Source organism: Ceratotherium simum, chromosome 24, assembly GCF_057802395.1.
Source record: "Ceratotherium simum simum isolate JZ-2026a chromosome 24, ASM5780239v1, whole genome shotgun sequence".
NCBI classification, from domain to species: domain Eukaryota; kingdom Metazoa; phylum Chordata; class Mammalia; order Perissodactyla; family Rhinocerotidae; genus Ceratotherium; species Ceratotherium simum.
Window position 1 is genome coordinate 1,012,489 of NC_141923.1, and position 15,608 is coordinate 1,028,096.

General features: G+C 53.5%; 1 gene segment (V, D, J or C); it reads left to right on the forward strand.

Moving 5' to 3' along the window:
- LOC101394837 (immunoglobulin heavy constant gamma 4-like) overlaps positions 1-15,608 on the forward strand; it is a 270,309-nt gene that overhangs the window by 25,555 nt on the left and 229,146 nt on the right.

Sequence of the window (15,608 nt, forward strand, 5' to 3'; positions counted from 1 at the left end):
CATTCATAGCCTCCCCGCTGGGCATCCAGCATGCCCAACCTCCTCCCAGCTGCACCGCATCCCAGCATTCACGGACGAGGAGTGCACAGACACGGAGTCCACCTGGGGTCAATCCCAGGCACCCTGAGCACCTCCTCTCCCCTCCCAGCCCACCCCAGGGGACTGCAGACTGTGGCCCCCTCTGAATCTCCAAGGCCAGCCTCCAATGCGCCCCCAGCAACTGGGCAGGTGTCCAGGTCCCAGGGCAGCTCCCTGTCTCCTCTGCAGCCCTGATGGCCCCTGGTGCATCCTGCCGGCCGGCTGATGCTCCCTGTCCTGAGGAGGTGCCTCTTGTTGGCCCCACCTCCAGGTGCCAGGCCCAGGCCATCGTCAGGGGCATCAGGCAGTGGTCTAGATGATTCCACAGCTGATGCCGCCCAGAGCAGCACCCAGGCCCACATGGCAGCCCCCAGCACCACCGCACCCTTGGGCCCTCTGACCCCAGGCCTGGCAGCTCACACATTCAAGTCTGGGGCCCTCGAGTTCACTGGCCTCAGGCCTCTGCCCTGAAGGGATGGGCCCCCTAGAGCTGGGGGTCTGTGCTCCAGAGGGGACCCCAGGACCAGCTGGCTTTAAGTGACCATACTGAAATCACAGGCTGTTGGGGACAGGCAGTGTCCAGCACGGCCAGAGGGGCAGTGCTGGGGCCAAGGTCAGAGGAAACAAGGAGGACACAGGCCTGGGCACCCACAGGCAAAGGCTGAGGGGCCAGAAGTGTGGAGCCAGTGCCTGACCGGGGCGGGAGCCCAGGCCCAGCGGCCACCCTGCATCCCCAGGGACAGGAGGAACAGAAGCCCCCGGACCAGGCTCCTCATCCTCCTGTCAGCCCTCCCCATAGGGGCTCCATCAGCACCCCCTCCACAGTGGGGAAACTGAGGCATGGAGCAGCCAGCCCAGCCAGTGAAGGAAGGGGTTTGGGAGCCCTGGTGGACAGCCCAGAGCCCTGAGCTTACCTGAGTACCCACCTGCCCAGGCCACAGGGACTTCTCAGGGAGACACCCAACTCCTCACTGTGAACACACAGGTGAGCCCCACCCCGCCAGGGCAAGCCCCTCAATTAAGCCTCACTGAGGCAGGCTGGAGGGGCCATGGCCCTGGCTGGACAGGGAGGGCAGCTGTGGGCCCCGCCCTCCCCTGGGCTCTGGGGACAGGACATATTGTCCGGGTCTCTGTCACAGTGGGAACTGGGGTAGTAGCTACCACAGTGACACGGCCCGTGCTCAAAACCCGATGCCCTCACTCACTCATGCCATCCTGCCAACCGCCTAGGAGGCTGGGAGCCCCGGCAGGCAGCCCAAAGCCCTGAGCTTACCCCAGTACCCACCCACCCAGGCCACAGGGACCACTCAGGAAGACACTTGACTCCTCGCTGCAAACCCACAGGTGAGCCCCACCCCACCAGGACAGGCCCCTCGATTAAGCCTCACTGAGTGGGCAGCTGTGGGCCGTGTTCTCCCCGGGGCTCTGGGGACAGGACATATTGTCCGGGCCTCTGTCACCGTGGGCACTGGAGTAGTAGTTCCCACAGTGACACGGCCCGTGCTCAAAACGTACCGCCCCCACTCACTAATGCCATCCTGCCGACCATCTAGGAGGCTGGGACCTCACAGAAGGCTCCTGTCCAGAGCACCAGGCAGACCCAGGGACACTGCCAGCTGAGAGGCTGCCCAGCTCCTCGCTGACGTCCAGGAAAGAGTGTGCACAGCACTGACTGGGCCTCCAACACTCCGGCAGTCCACCCCTCCTGCCCAGAGCCGGCCCTCTCCTCACGCCTGCCCCAGGAGGGCAGCCCACCGCCTGTCCAGAGGCCGGGAAGACAGGCCTGGGGGCGCAGATGTGGAGCACAGTCAGCTGGCTGGTCCTCTCCAGAGCCCCACCTCGAGCCCCTGTCCCCAGGGCCCCCAGTCCAGCTCCTCCTCCTCTTTTCCTCCACGCAGATATGGACCCGCCAGGATTCCTGAGCTGGGGGTGGTGGGGACAGCGGGGACGCTGCACAGAGGATTTGGTATGGGGCTGTGTCGCGGTGAGAAACTACGGTGCTGGTTACCACTGTGGCTGGCAGCCAAGCAAATACCAGCCGGCACCTCACAGGGAGCCTGAGACGGGGTAGGGGCGGCTCAGGCCCCAAACCTGCTCTAGAGCCCAGACAACCCCCAAAGAGCTCTATGAACCCAACCCACCTCCCCGCCAACCCCACGGTGCTGTCCTGTCTCCCATGTCCCAGCCCCCTGGCCCAGTACGCGGCCCGCAGCAGAGCGGGTGTAGATGTTGTTGCTGGGGCCGCTGCATGGGGAGGGGAGGGGGAGTTCCACTGAGGGGGCCCCCGACCCGCGGAAGAACAGCAGAGATTCCGCATGGGACCCTCTCACGGTGGAACAACCCCCACCGTGGCTCAGACCAAACCAGAGGCCCCTCTGCCCTAAAGGACCCCCCTCCTGCAGCCCACAACCGGCCAAGCAGGACACGGCTGAGCAGGACGCCAGGCCACCAGACCTGGGCTGAGACTGCGGCTCAGAGTTGGGATGCCTGTGCCCCACGCCTGGGAAGCAGGACCCTCTCTGGCTGCAAGTGGCCTGGGGACAGCTGGCCTTGCCTCAGAGCCCACCCACCCATGGGGCTTGTCCGGACACTGGACCCCACTGAAAGGGCCCACAAAAGCCACACACTGGGGGCCTCCAGAGCTCAGAAGAAGAGTCCAGCGTGGAGGGACCCCGCCCCTCCTTCAGAGCCAGACAAGACCAAGGGGGCGCTGAGCCCCGCCAGGCCAGGAGGTTTCTGACCCTGGGTGTGTCACTGTGCTACTACGGTAGCAGCTGGTACCACAGTGACACTGTCTAAGTCAGAAACCCTGCCCCAAGTTGGCCCACCAGCAGGGGATCCTGCATTCCAGATGTGAGGTGCAGCCCCGGCCCTCCAGCCAGCAGACACCCCCACGCCCTCGCCCTGCATTCTCGGGGGAACAGCAACAGCCTGAGGAGGGGTCCTGGGTCCAGGAGACGGGCTGCTCAAGACGCAGCCAAGCGGGACCCCCATACCACCCAGGGTCCTTGATGGGATGTGTGCAGCCTGAAAGGGTGTGAGTGTTACTCAAACTGGAACTCACAGTGCCTCAGGCCACTCATCCCACCTGCCACGAAGGCCAAGCTGCTGATCCAGTGCCCCCGGCAGGAGACCCCGCCCAGCAGCCCACCCCTCACCGCGTAGGCCCCGAGGCCAGGACAGGACTGGAAGATTTTGAGCAGCCCCGTGTCATTGTGGGTCCAGCTGGAACCACCACTGTGAGAGAGGCTGTGGCTGAAACTGTCCCCATGGCCTCCAGGGGCCCAGCCCTGGCTGGAGGTCAGAGAGCAGAGCCCAGTTCCAAGCCAGGCACTGTCCTCAGATCATCCCGGAACCACCTCCCCACAGTGTCCCCATCCTGTGGTCACCTGCACCCGCCTGCCCATCGCTAGGGCCTGTCTCCAGGAGGGTCAGGAGCCCCCATGCTGGGGGGTCGCTCAGGGCGGCACTCACCGGGGCCCTTCCTCCTGACAGGCCAGCACCGGTCACAGGTGGGGCAGTGGGCCTGAAGCACAGCCGAGCCCCCCAGGCGGCCTGTTCTCCCGCAGCGTTCAGGGCACTGCAGGGTGCCCCATCCTGACCGCCCTGCACACAGGAAGCAGATAAGCTCCGGCCAGATCAGGGCCTCCAAACTCGCAGAGCCCCCTTCCTGCCTCCCTTCCTGCCCAGCCCACCCCTGCCCTCCCTCTCCTCCAGCCCCCCCCATTGCACACAGAACTGGAGGTTTTCAAGTCCTTTAAAGCTGGGACCACTCTGTGTGGATTTCTCTGCCATTTGTTTTTTCCAGGCAAAGATGTATTTCTTCACTCACTCCCAAGGCCACAGTGCTTCATTCATTCACTCCCTCACTCACTCATTCATCATCCCAGAGCACCTGAGCAGCCCTGGGTGTGACCACAGCACTCATAGGCTGTCACCCTCCCTCCTCCCACCCCGCCCCATCCTCAGAAGGTTGTTGCTCTCCTCCTCTCTGTTCTGTCACAATCAGGGACACTCGTGGTCATGGCCTCTCTCACAAGACCGTCCTTCTCTCCCCCCAGCCACCGCTCCCAGGCCAAACCTGGACCCTCAGCACCCACCGCTCTGCCTCCAGAGTTTGCAGCATCAGACCTGGGCCCACCCTCTCCTCTCTTTCCAGCTCACTCCCTACAGCACCCATGACCCTGGACCCTGCACCTTTACCCTCCATCCCCCTCACATCCTCGCTTCTCTCCCTGCATCTCCCTCCACTCCCTCTCCCCTCCGTACAGCCGGTCCTTGTATCTCCTTGCCCAATAAGGTCCACCCAACTCTCCACACCCAGGCTAGGCCGCGCAGGGCATCATGACGGCCAATGCCTCTGGCGCCATTTTGAATTGGTGGCCACACAATGCAGTGGGCTGTGGACGGCCCAACTCCACTCTTACAGCTCCTACTCCATCACTGGGGCAGACTATGCTAGTGCCCACACCATATACACTTTCCCATCATCCTTTCCAACATAGCCCAGACTCTTTTGCAGCTATAGGTGGCCACATGACCCATGTCCAGCCAGTAAGACATAAGTGGGGTCAGTGGGTGGGGCTTCCAGAGTGTGGTTTGCTGTTAGCTGTCTGACCATCCTGGGATGCAGATGCAATGTCTGGAGACGAGCAGCCCCTTTGCCCACCTACTAAGGACAGCAGACCGAAAATATAGAGAGAAACTTGGTTACTGGTGGTGTTTTGCGAGTCCTCTGTTGTCACATGAGAGGAATAACCTCTATTTGGCTAAACGGTGTAGTACTGTTTCCATTACACCCACCCTGATTGAATCCCACTGGGGAGCTTCCCAGCCCCCATGATTGCACTTCACATCCTGCCCAATCCCCCAGTCTCTGGTGGCTCCCTGCCTGCCACTCGGCTGAGATCCTCTTCTAATTTGACCAAAATGATAGAAAAGGATTCTCCATCCTCCTATCACCATGTCCACCAACTTGCTTACATGTGTGGGTCCTTGGGGAAGCCACCCTTGCAGGCAACCAACAAGGACACAGCCAGGCCACACAAAAGGTGATGTGATAAGTGTGAAAAACGGACATACGTGGAGCCATTTAAAATATAGCCGGGCAGCCATTCCAGAGGAACCGACTTGCTCGTCTTGTTCCTTGAAACTTTGGATGGCGCCAAACCGACAACTGTTTTACAAGAACTTGTTTAAGTCAGCAGGAGAACAGCCATCTTGATCACAAGACTGACGACTGTGGACTTTCTGAAGACAGAATCAGTGACCAGCCATGTGGAGCCAAGGAGGCTGAGCTGGCCAGCACCACTGAACTCCTCCTAAAAACACCTCACCTCGTCTTCTTCCTTTCTCCCGTAAAAACCCTGAGCTCCTCTCCTGTCACTGGGACACTATTGGGTTTCTACCGAGTCTGTGCTCCCCAAATGGCAACTCTTTGATCCCAAATAAATGCTTTGCCTTTTGAACTGGTCTCTGATTTGTATAGGTTGACGTAGTGTAAGAGATAGTATGTGATACACACATGCCTATTGTTACTGTAACATGAAAACAAGAATGGGTGTTTATTTGAACTTATAGATCATGTAGTATTATTTTCCTTTTTGTTACATGAATGTTATTACTTAGTCAAAACAATAGCACTAGTGGCAATTAGTAGTAATTAATAGCAGGACTAATTAATCAAGTGGTATGTGCAAAAATACGTTACAGTGTTTTTGTAATGTCTCTTCCGTCCCCTGACATAGCAATTTATTGTAACTCCTTTTTAACTCTCTACAGCTTTATTTACATTTTGTAGGCTATAGTATTGTATGTTCTCAAGATACATAAATGCAAGACTTTGTAAAAGGAGAATGTAAACACAATAGAGCTATTTCGGCAGATGTCACCAAATTAACAAAAACAACGAGGACACGTCTCTCTGCCCCATGAGGCAGTAGATATTTTTACTCTCTCTGTTTCCTTTTTCCAATAATATTTCTGAGCTGCTGGCAGCCTGGAGGACATCCTTCCTCTCTCCTCTGCAGGGATAATGCCTGTAGGGGAGGAAGAACAGTTCCTCTACCCTCTAGGTCCTTCTGGCTAGCCTAAGAATTACATTGACATGAGACAGAATAACAGGAAAAAGTCAAACTAGGTTTAGCAACATGTATAAATGGGAGAAACCCCCAAAAAAACCGAGTAACTCACCAAAATGACCAAAGCCACCACATTAAATACCATCTTCAGCTAAAGACAGAGGAGGATGTTGAGGGTAGTGGTTTGGGACTTCAAAGGGGAAGAAGGCAATTCACATGGAGAGGGAAAAGCAAATGTGTGATAAACAAGTGTTTGCCGGGCCGTCTATAGACAATGTGACCCAAGAGACAGAACTTCGATAAGAGTGGGCTTAGCAAGGACCCTCCTAGTCTACCGATACCCAGAGCTATCTATGGTGATGACCTGGCCTGGAACAGGCCTTCTATCTTAAATTCTTTTAGGTAGTTAGGGGGAAAGTCAAAGTTTCTTTCAGAGCCTTTTGTTCTTAAAAATAATTAAGCTGAGGCTGGCACCATGGCCTAGTGGTTAAGTTCAGCATGCTCCGCTTCGGCAGCCTGGGTTTGAGGGTTCAGATCCCAGGCATGGGCATACACCACTTGTCAGCCACACTGTGGTGAGGCCCCACATACAAAATAGAGGAGGACTGGCACAGATGTTAGCTCAGGGTGAATCTTCGTCAGCAAAAATAATTTTTTAAATAAAAATAATAATCAAATCAAACAGACATTTTGGGGTAACAAATTCTGATCCCCCACAGGCCTCAGGCCTCAGAATAAGTGGTTTTAAAGAACAGAGGTCATTTGAATCTGTGAAATCAAAGCTGGATTCCAAATTAGCTGTAGTTCTGGTAAATGATTCTGGCCTGTCCAAGCCCACAAGCTGCAGACAAATGCCCTGGCTCCTTCCGGCACATTCCTGGCCTCTGAGGCATCTGTTCTCTGGCCCTCTGCCCTGGCCATCCCTCTGTCCCCTCTGCTCCCTCTCCCGTCCCCACTGCTGACTGGACCCCAGGATGGCACTTGCCCTCTTCCGCCGCATGTGACCCTGCACAATCTCATCCAGTCCTCCAGCTCAAACACCAGTTTACACGCTGCTGAGGCCCACAGAGAATGCTCTGGCCCAGAACCCAGATGGACAGGACAGCCACACACCCACCTGTGCACTGACAGCTCCCAATGTAGGGCAGCAGGGCCAGAGCTCGCCTTTCCCACCCCCGGGGGCTGTGCACCCCCTCTACTCATCCCACTAAGTTCACCATGCTTACAGCTGCTCAGGCCACACACTTCTATGCTGTCCTTGAAACCCCTCTGCTCTCACCCCCCATGCCCAATCTGTCCAAACCCCGCAGGCTCCACCTGGAAGCCCTACACAGTCTGACAGCACTGCACATCCACAGTACACGGCCCAGTCGGGCCCCTGCCTGCCTGCGTGCCCCGCCCCCACAGCAGCACAGCAGGTCTTCCAAAACCCCACCTTGGACCCTCGCTGTGTCCCTGCTGGCAACCCTCCTACAGCCCCACCTTTCTCAGAGAAAATCCCACAGTCCCTCCCAAGGCCCGTGCGTGTCCCGCGCATACTCCCCAGGCCACGTGGCGCTCACCTCCAGGCCTTGGCAGGGCTCCTTCCCTACCTCCACAGATTCGAGGTTACTGTGGGGTCGCAGGGCTCAACATCTCAGGGGCTGCACTCAGCAAGGGTGTGTGCCTCCCCCACACCAGAGCCCCTGGTTGGCCCCCTGCTCATGGTGATAGCAGCCAGAATGCCATCTAAGGGGACAGGGGACCTTCGCTTCAGTCACAGCACTGACCAGTCACAGGGAGAGGCAGCCAGAAATCCAGGAAAAAATTATCAGAGCAGTCGATAACAACTTCAGAATAAGCAAAATGATCATCTAAGCAAGAAGATCAGATCATTTATAAGAGGAAACAATCTAGCCTGATTTCTCAAAAAAAAAAAAAAAAAAAGTTTACCAATGCCTATAAAACCTTGTTGGAAAGAAAATATGATCCAAGAATTTTATGTCCAAGAAAGCTGGCATTCAAATATATTTTCCACATGAACGAACTTGGGGGCTTGTCCCCTTGAGTTCTTCTTACCAAGTAAATTTATATTTATATAATGTATTAATATTTAATTATGATAAAATAAAATTTATCTTCAATAGTCTATATTATACATATTGATATTGAATATATATGTATAGGAATATTTAATATATGTGTATATATATTCAATATTTAATATGCATAATAAAGACTATTGTATAAAGTTTGTCTTTATTCAAATAAATAATTTTATTTTCAAAAGTCTAATTAGGGGCAGCCCGGTGGTGTAGCGGTTAATTTCGTGCACTCTGCTTCAGCGGCAAGGGGTGCGCCAGTTCGGGTCCTGGGCGCAGACCTACTCACCGCTCATCAAGCCATGCTGAGACAGCATCCCACACAGAAGAGCTACAACTATACAACTACGATACACAACTATGTGCTGGGGTTTTGGGGAGGATAAAAGAAAAAAAGAGGAAGAGGGGCAACAGATGTTAGCACAGGGCCAATCTTCCCCAAAAAACAAAGTCTAATTATACACATTGAAGATGTGCATATACGAATATGTATATACACGTACATATTCAACATCAACATGTATAATAATGACTATTGAAAATAAAATTATTTATTTCAATAAAGACAAACTTTATCCAACTCAGATGAAAATGGAAAGAGTCTGACGCAAAAGTCATGACTACTTAGAGCAGAACTTGGCGCCTGCACCGTGGGAGAGAGAGCCGCTGCAGCACAGGCCCTCGACGCCCGCAAAGCACGAGGCCTCACCAGGTGACTGTCGGGGTGAGGAGGCATGCTGTCATCTGCAGAGCAAACACTAACGCGGATGCAGAGGGAGCATGGCTGAGTCGCCAACAGAGGAGCGCCAGTGAAACACTAAAAAAACTATTTAATTAACCCAAAGCAGGACTAAAGGATGAATAGAGGAGCGAATGTTGGAGAGTTTGATAAAGGACTGTGGGCAATGGAAGGACAGAGCTCAGGGGACCCAGCCAGGCCGTCCCGGGACCATGCTGTCTGAGCCTCAAGGGGCAGCAGGAGTCCTGGGCGGGATTCTCTGGAAACAAGACAAAGATGAGCTCCAGAAGGCTCCTTGTGGGCGCTCCCTGGGCAACACTCCAGAGGGAGTGAGGGCAGCAGGTTGGACCAGGACTGCGGGAGCTGGAACCACCCTGCAGAGCTGGCCCTGGCCTCAGGGTCCTCACACGCCCAGTCATTGGATGCAGACTGTCCCCAGGGATGAGCAGCCCGTACAGGTCCCTCCGGGGTGCAGAGCAGGCCAGAGAAGGTGAGGAGGTGGACTGGGTGTGGTAGGAACTTCTGGTGTGTATATCTGATCCTCCTCCTCCAGGCACACCTCCCTACACAGCAGTTTCCCCTTATCTTCCCACAATTTGGGCAAAAGCAACGTGAAGAATGTTTTTTAATGGAAACTTCCACTTTTAATGAAACTAGGAAAACAGATATAAGCCACAATATCCAAAATATAAATAAAGGTGCCAAAAGGAGTGGAGTGGACATCTGGTAGAGGCCACGGGAGGAAGAGAGATGACGTGGAAGCAGTGGTGAGGATTCCCAGTGGCAGCAAAAACAGGCTAGTGAAAATGAGAACATTTCCTTAGAGTTAAAACGTTTCACCTTATGTGCGACACCAGCACAGGAAGTGGAATGAAGCCCTTCTGTGTTCAGTGTGGTTCAAAGGGGCAGACTGCGCCAGGCCAGGAGAAGAATCCCACCAACATGCCACTGCTGCTGGGCGTGGTTTGTCATCGTGGAGGCAGAGAAGGAGAAAGCCTAAGGCTACGAAGTTCCCAGGTGGCCCCTCCTCTCACTCAGAGGAAAAGCCTACAAACAGCAGGTCCAGAGAAGTTGAATTCACGAAGCAACCTGTAATAAAGTTGAACAGAAATGGTACTGATTTTTTTTAAAAAGGCAGCAAAATGTACCAATAGATGAAGAATATTCACCAAAAAAATACTGCCAAAGGATAAGATGAAAATTTCAGCCAAATAGCCCTTCATGAATAAAAAAATTTAACAAAGCTATTGAATTTATGAAGGAAAATCACAACTTCTGAAGACAAGTGCTTAGAGAAGAGAGGGGAAGTTAACAAGAGGAGATGGAGTACAGTCTGGCCAAAGTAACAAAAGAAATCTTTTTAAAAATGAACCTTTGTGAAGATAAGTTGAATGAGCACAAAGAAAAATAGACCCACAGACAGGAGCATGAGGACAGAAGTGAATGGGAAGAACGTAGAGCAGAGAGTAAAATTGAGGCCTTAAGGAGACATGACGGACGTGGGAGACGGGCAAGGAGACAGGACACACACTCAGAGTCCCTGGAGAGAATGGGGGCCAGGACATCTGCTAGCACACGTCTCAGGAGTCGCCATTGTGGTCATTCTTCTCTGGCTCATGGCGTTCCCTGTCAATACGTTATCTTATTTCAGGCATGTTATCTTATTTCAGGATGGAGTTTTTGAATTCCATTTTAAAATATTTTTTCCATTCTGTTACTTTTGGTAGTTAGTTTTGGAAAGAATTAATTTTGGCAGCATTCAAAAATGTCAAATCACTGATAAGGGGGAAAACAGGCCGGTCTTAGATTTCTTACCAGCCACATTTGGCACCAGTGAATGCTGAACGGCACCTACAGGCTCCTTGAGGGAAAAGAGATGGGAATCTAGGAGTTTATATACAGCTATCTGTCTTTCAAGACTAAAGGCCACTGAAGACATGGAAACAACCCAAGTGCCCATGAATGGATGAATACGTAAAGAAGATGTGGTGTACACAATGGAATACTATTCAGCCGTGAGAAAGAAGGACATCCAGCCATATGAGACAACATGGATGGATCATGAGGGCATTGTGCTAAGTGAGATAAGTCAGATAGGGAAAGACAAATACCGTATATGTGGAATCTAAAAAAGCTGAGCTCGTAAAAACAGAGAGTGGAGTGGTGGTTACATGGGCCTGGGGGTAGCGGAGACATTGCTAAAGGAAACAAACCTACAACTAGCAGATAAATAAGTTCTGGAGCTCTCATGCACAGCATAGTGATTATAGTCAACAATACTGTGCTACAAACTTCAAAGCTGCTAAGAGACTATGTCTTAATTATTCCCACCGCAAAAAAGAAATGATAATTACGTGACGTGATGGAGGTGTTAGCTAACACAACAATGACCATCATGTTGCAATCTATAAATGCATCAAATCAACATGTGTGCACCTTATACTTCCACAATGTCACATGTCAACTATCTCTCCATCTAAGAAATAAAGTACTTCCTTAAAAAAAAAAAAAAAGAATAAAGCTTACTGAAAAGCAGTTTTGAACATCCAAGAATCCAGGAAATAGATTTCCATAACCCCATATGGCGAAACTACCAGTGGGAAAACATCAACCACCAAAAGATGCTTGGAGAAGCCAGGGCCAAAGAATCAACAGTAAATACTCCGTGTAGTTAGCTGTGAGACTGAGACCGAGACTGGAGCCTGAGCAGGAGGAGAACGGCGTCTGTCCTGACAAAGCACAGACTTTGGAACCAGCAGAAACTGGTCCAGGGGAACCCAACACGGGTGGTAGACTGTGAACTGTGGCCTCACTCGTAAGAGCTGGCATCAAAGGACATCCACTGAGTTGAACCAAGGAATAGAAGCAAAAGCAGAGTGGACGTGCAAAGAAGTACCAGAAAATAACATGACCGACTAGGGTCATGTGATGGGAGGGACGGAAGGAAGAGGAGACCACCGATGTGCGGAGAACTGGTGCCTGTTGTCGAAGGAAGCTCAGCCCAGAGGACGTTTTGGAAAGTTACCACTAGAAGGATAACCACCACACACACAACAGCAGAGAAAAGGCAACTTGAAATGGAAACTCCCTTTGGAAGTTTAAAAATAGAAAACATAACATTGGGCCAGCCCAGTGGCTTGGCGATTAAGTGCGTGCGCTCCGCTGCTGGCGGCCCGGGTTCAGATCCCGGGCGCGCACCGACGCACTGCTTCTCTGGCCATGCTGAGGCCACGTCCCACATGCAGCAACTGGAAGGATGTGCAGCTATGACACACAACTGTCTACTGGGGCTTTGGGGGAAAAAAATAAAATTAAATTAAAAAAAAAGAAAACATAACATAAAATGGTAACACAGGATGTAGACCAGACACACCTGTCCAGTCAACAAATGGGAGCGATCTCAACAGGCCTATCAAAGGGAGAGACTTTCAAATCGGGTCACAACACAAAACCCAACTCTCACAGCACCTGAGTATTACACACACAAGGAGAGAAGTTGGAAAACTTGAGTAAATTTGTGCCGCCTTTTACAGATGAAGGGACTTGAAGCTCGGAGCATTTATGTGACTTCTCCATGGTGATAGCACAGTAAGGTGGAGCAGGACCTACCTGTGGCCCTACGGACACCGAAGCCCCTGCTCCAAGGTAGGTCGATCTGCCCACTGCAAGACCACAGGGAGCTGGCCTGGCTCAGTGCAGACGCAGCACCATCAGTGGAGAAGCAGCTCGGCACGCTTGGGACAATTGTGATGGGTCAGTGACCATGCTGGTCACACGTCTGGATGGGAAGGCCAGCACATCTTCAAGACTCCAGAATGGAATTCACATTCCAGAAGCTGAGGGAGCCGTATTTCCCGATTCTGTCCCATCCGAGACTCAGTCCACAGACACCACGTTCTCTAACACAGTTGGGTGCTCAGCCTCAGCCAATGGTCACTGGGAGCCTTCCCAGAACTCTGAGGCCACGAGGCTCCTCCCCTTCCCTCTCACCACAGGCTGGAAGTTTGCGAGGGTGGAAATCTGTGGGAACATGAGGAAGGAGTAGCAGGCAAGGAAGAACCTCAAATGCTAAGTCCAGACCCACAGGAGAACAGCTGGAAACCGCCTCAAAAATGCCAATGATGACAAGGAGCATGAGTGCAGCCCTCTTCCTGCCTTGGTATGTGGGGGTGAGTCCCCATCTCCCTTGGCCCCTCCTAGGGCTGTGGGTCCCCCTCTGGGTACTGTTGGCTGATCATTGGGCTTGGCCCAATTTACTCCAACCTTCGGGCAAAGAAGGGAAGAAGGGGCTCGTCATCTCTGAGACCTTGTCGAATGTCCAGGTCAGTGCACAGAAGGGACAGGCAGAGGGGTGCTGCCCTCTGGACCTGAACCCAGGGCTCCTTCTCCCAAAACTGAATATCCCTCAGGGTTGCGCCATCCCGTCCCTGTGCAGCCAGTCTGTGCCGTGCAGAGAGAGGTAAAAATGAGGTGTTCGTAGAACAGCAAGTCCTCACAGATAGGGGAGGCCCGGGATGGACACGAGGCATCATTCTGGACAAGCAGATGTAGAAGAAGCTGGGGCCTCCCTTCCTGTATAAAAAGCCAGAGTGGCGATGAGAATGCCTTTGCTCCTATCCCTCCTTCCTGCTTCAGGTGCCCATGAGCCCCTTAACGCCTCCGGCCACAGCAGCCCCTCTCCAGTCTCCAAGGAAAAGACATTCACAGAGACACCACATCCCCCCACCAGACCCTCAGCAGCTGAGCAAGTTCCCATCTCGTCTCCTCATTCCATGAGAAGACACAGCTCATCCTGGCACTGATCAGGCCTTCTGCCACTTGTAACTGACGGTGTTCCCTCCGCAGAGAATGATGACCTTCCCGGCCAGTCCCCTTCTCTCGGGCACGTAGGGGAGCTTATGAGATCTCTCAGGACTTTGTCAACCCCCCTGCCTCTCCAGCCACAGGGACGGGTGGGGTACGTGCGAGGAGGCCCCAGAATCTTGCTCTTTCTTTGACTATCGCCTTTTGAAATTTACAGCATGAGTTTGTGGGGCCCCCCTCATTTTTTTCTTTTTTGTTTGTAAGTTGTTAACTTTTTTTCTAGTTTGTATTCTTTTTGGCTCATGTCACCGAGTATTAAAGGAGGGAAATTCTGTTTCTTTCCACTTATTTCTTTGTATTTCCCTGGGTAACTTCTCATACCTGTTGATTGATTGGCTGCCACAGCCACGTGCCCTGGAGTCGCTTCTGACCCTTGAAATGAAGTGGCAAGACCTTTTCTCTGTGTTTTTGCCCACAAGGACCTTTGTTCTGGAGAAAAGCACTCAGAGACCACCCCCCGATGGCAGAGGCCACCAGAAGTCGGATGTTCTGTGAACGTGAGGGATGCTTGCATTGCTCTCCAAAGCGCACCTGCACTCCGGCCACCTGGTCTACCACATCCTGCAAAACCCCACCTGAGTGCAACTAGCTCACCACAGTGCCGTGGGCCTGGAAGGCTGGGGAAAGCCCTGGGCCCACCAGCAGTGTCCTGTCCTTCAGCGAGGCCCGTCCATCACTGCTTCCATTCACCCCAGCAGAGGCCAGGCGTCGTCTCTGATTTTTCCATCTGCTCGACATCATGATCCAGAAGATCAATGAGCAGGGCCAATGCTGCTCCCACGATCTTCCATCATCACTGACCCGACGGCCTTACCCTCTGGCTTGGACATCAAGGCCACCGAGCCAGCCGAGAGCCACTCCTGGATCACTGGCTGTTTTCAGAAGCAATTGCACTGACGTATCCTGACTAACAAGGGAGCTAGTGACCAGGGCACCCTCTCCACCTGCCCTCAGGGGTTCAGCCCTTAGCTTGGCCCCAAGTCCTGCTCAGGGCAGCCGAGCCAGGAGACACCTTCCCAGTTGCCTGTCTGGAGTAGAGTAGGGCCCCTCATGAAACCAGAGGTGTGGGCAGAGGCTGGAAAACCAACTCAGCATGGCCAGTGGGCCCAGCTCTGGCCACCCCATTACACCAATCCAAGTGCCATGCCTGGCACACATGGTGCCCACGCCTATAATACCCATACCCTCCCCCTGGCCTGTGCTTGTGGGGTGGGGATGGGGTGGGCTCCCAGACCTGGCCAAGGGATGCTGCAGGAGCCCAGCCCAGGCATCAGCACAGCCAGCCTCATAGTGGGCAGGCTCTGTGCCCACCACAGCTGCCTTGACCTGAGCCCTGCACAGCATTGCCAGGAAGAGACAGGGAGACAAGGCCAGAACTTTCTCTGGAAGGTTAGGAGAGCTCTGCAAAGGCCAGGGCCTGTCACATGTGGACCCACTAGGACACTCTGGTCAGCAGGAGCTAGACCGGGTCCTCCCCAGGCCAGACGATGCATGCAGCCTGGCTGGTCCTCTGCCCAAGGTGAAGAGGCGGGATGGGGACTGGAGCCTGGAGGGAAGGGGCTAAGCAGGGCCTGGTGGACACCTTCCCTCCCCCCCGTCAGGAACTAGACACGCTGGAGAGCCAGAGCAGGTGTTTCCTGAAGGGTCTGAGGCAGCGCCCCCCATTCGGTCCCTGGAAGGAAGACTGGAGGCCCCAGATCTGAGACTGCAGCAGGAAGAGCCTCCAGAAAGGGGCTCAGGGCCTGAGGACGGCCTGCCCATGAGCTG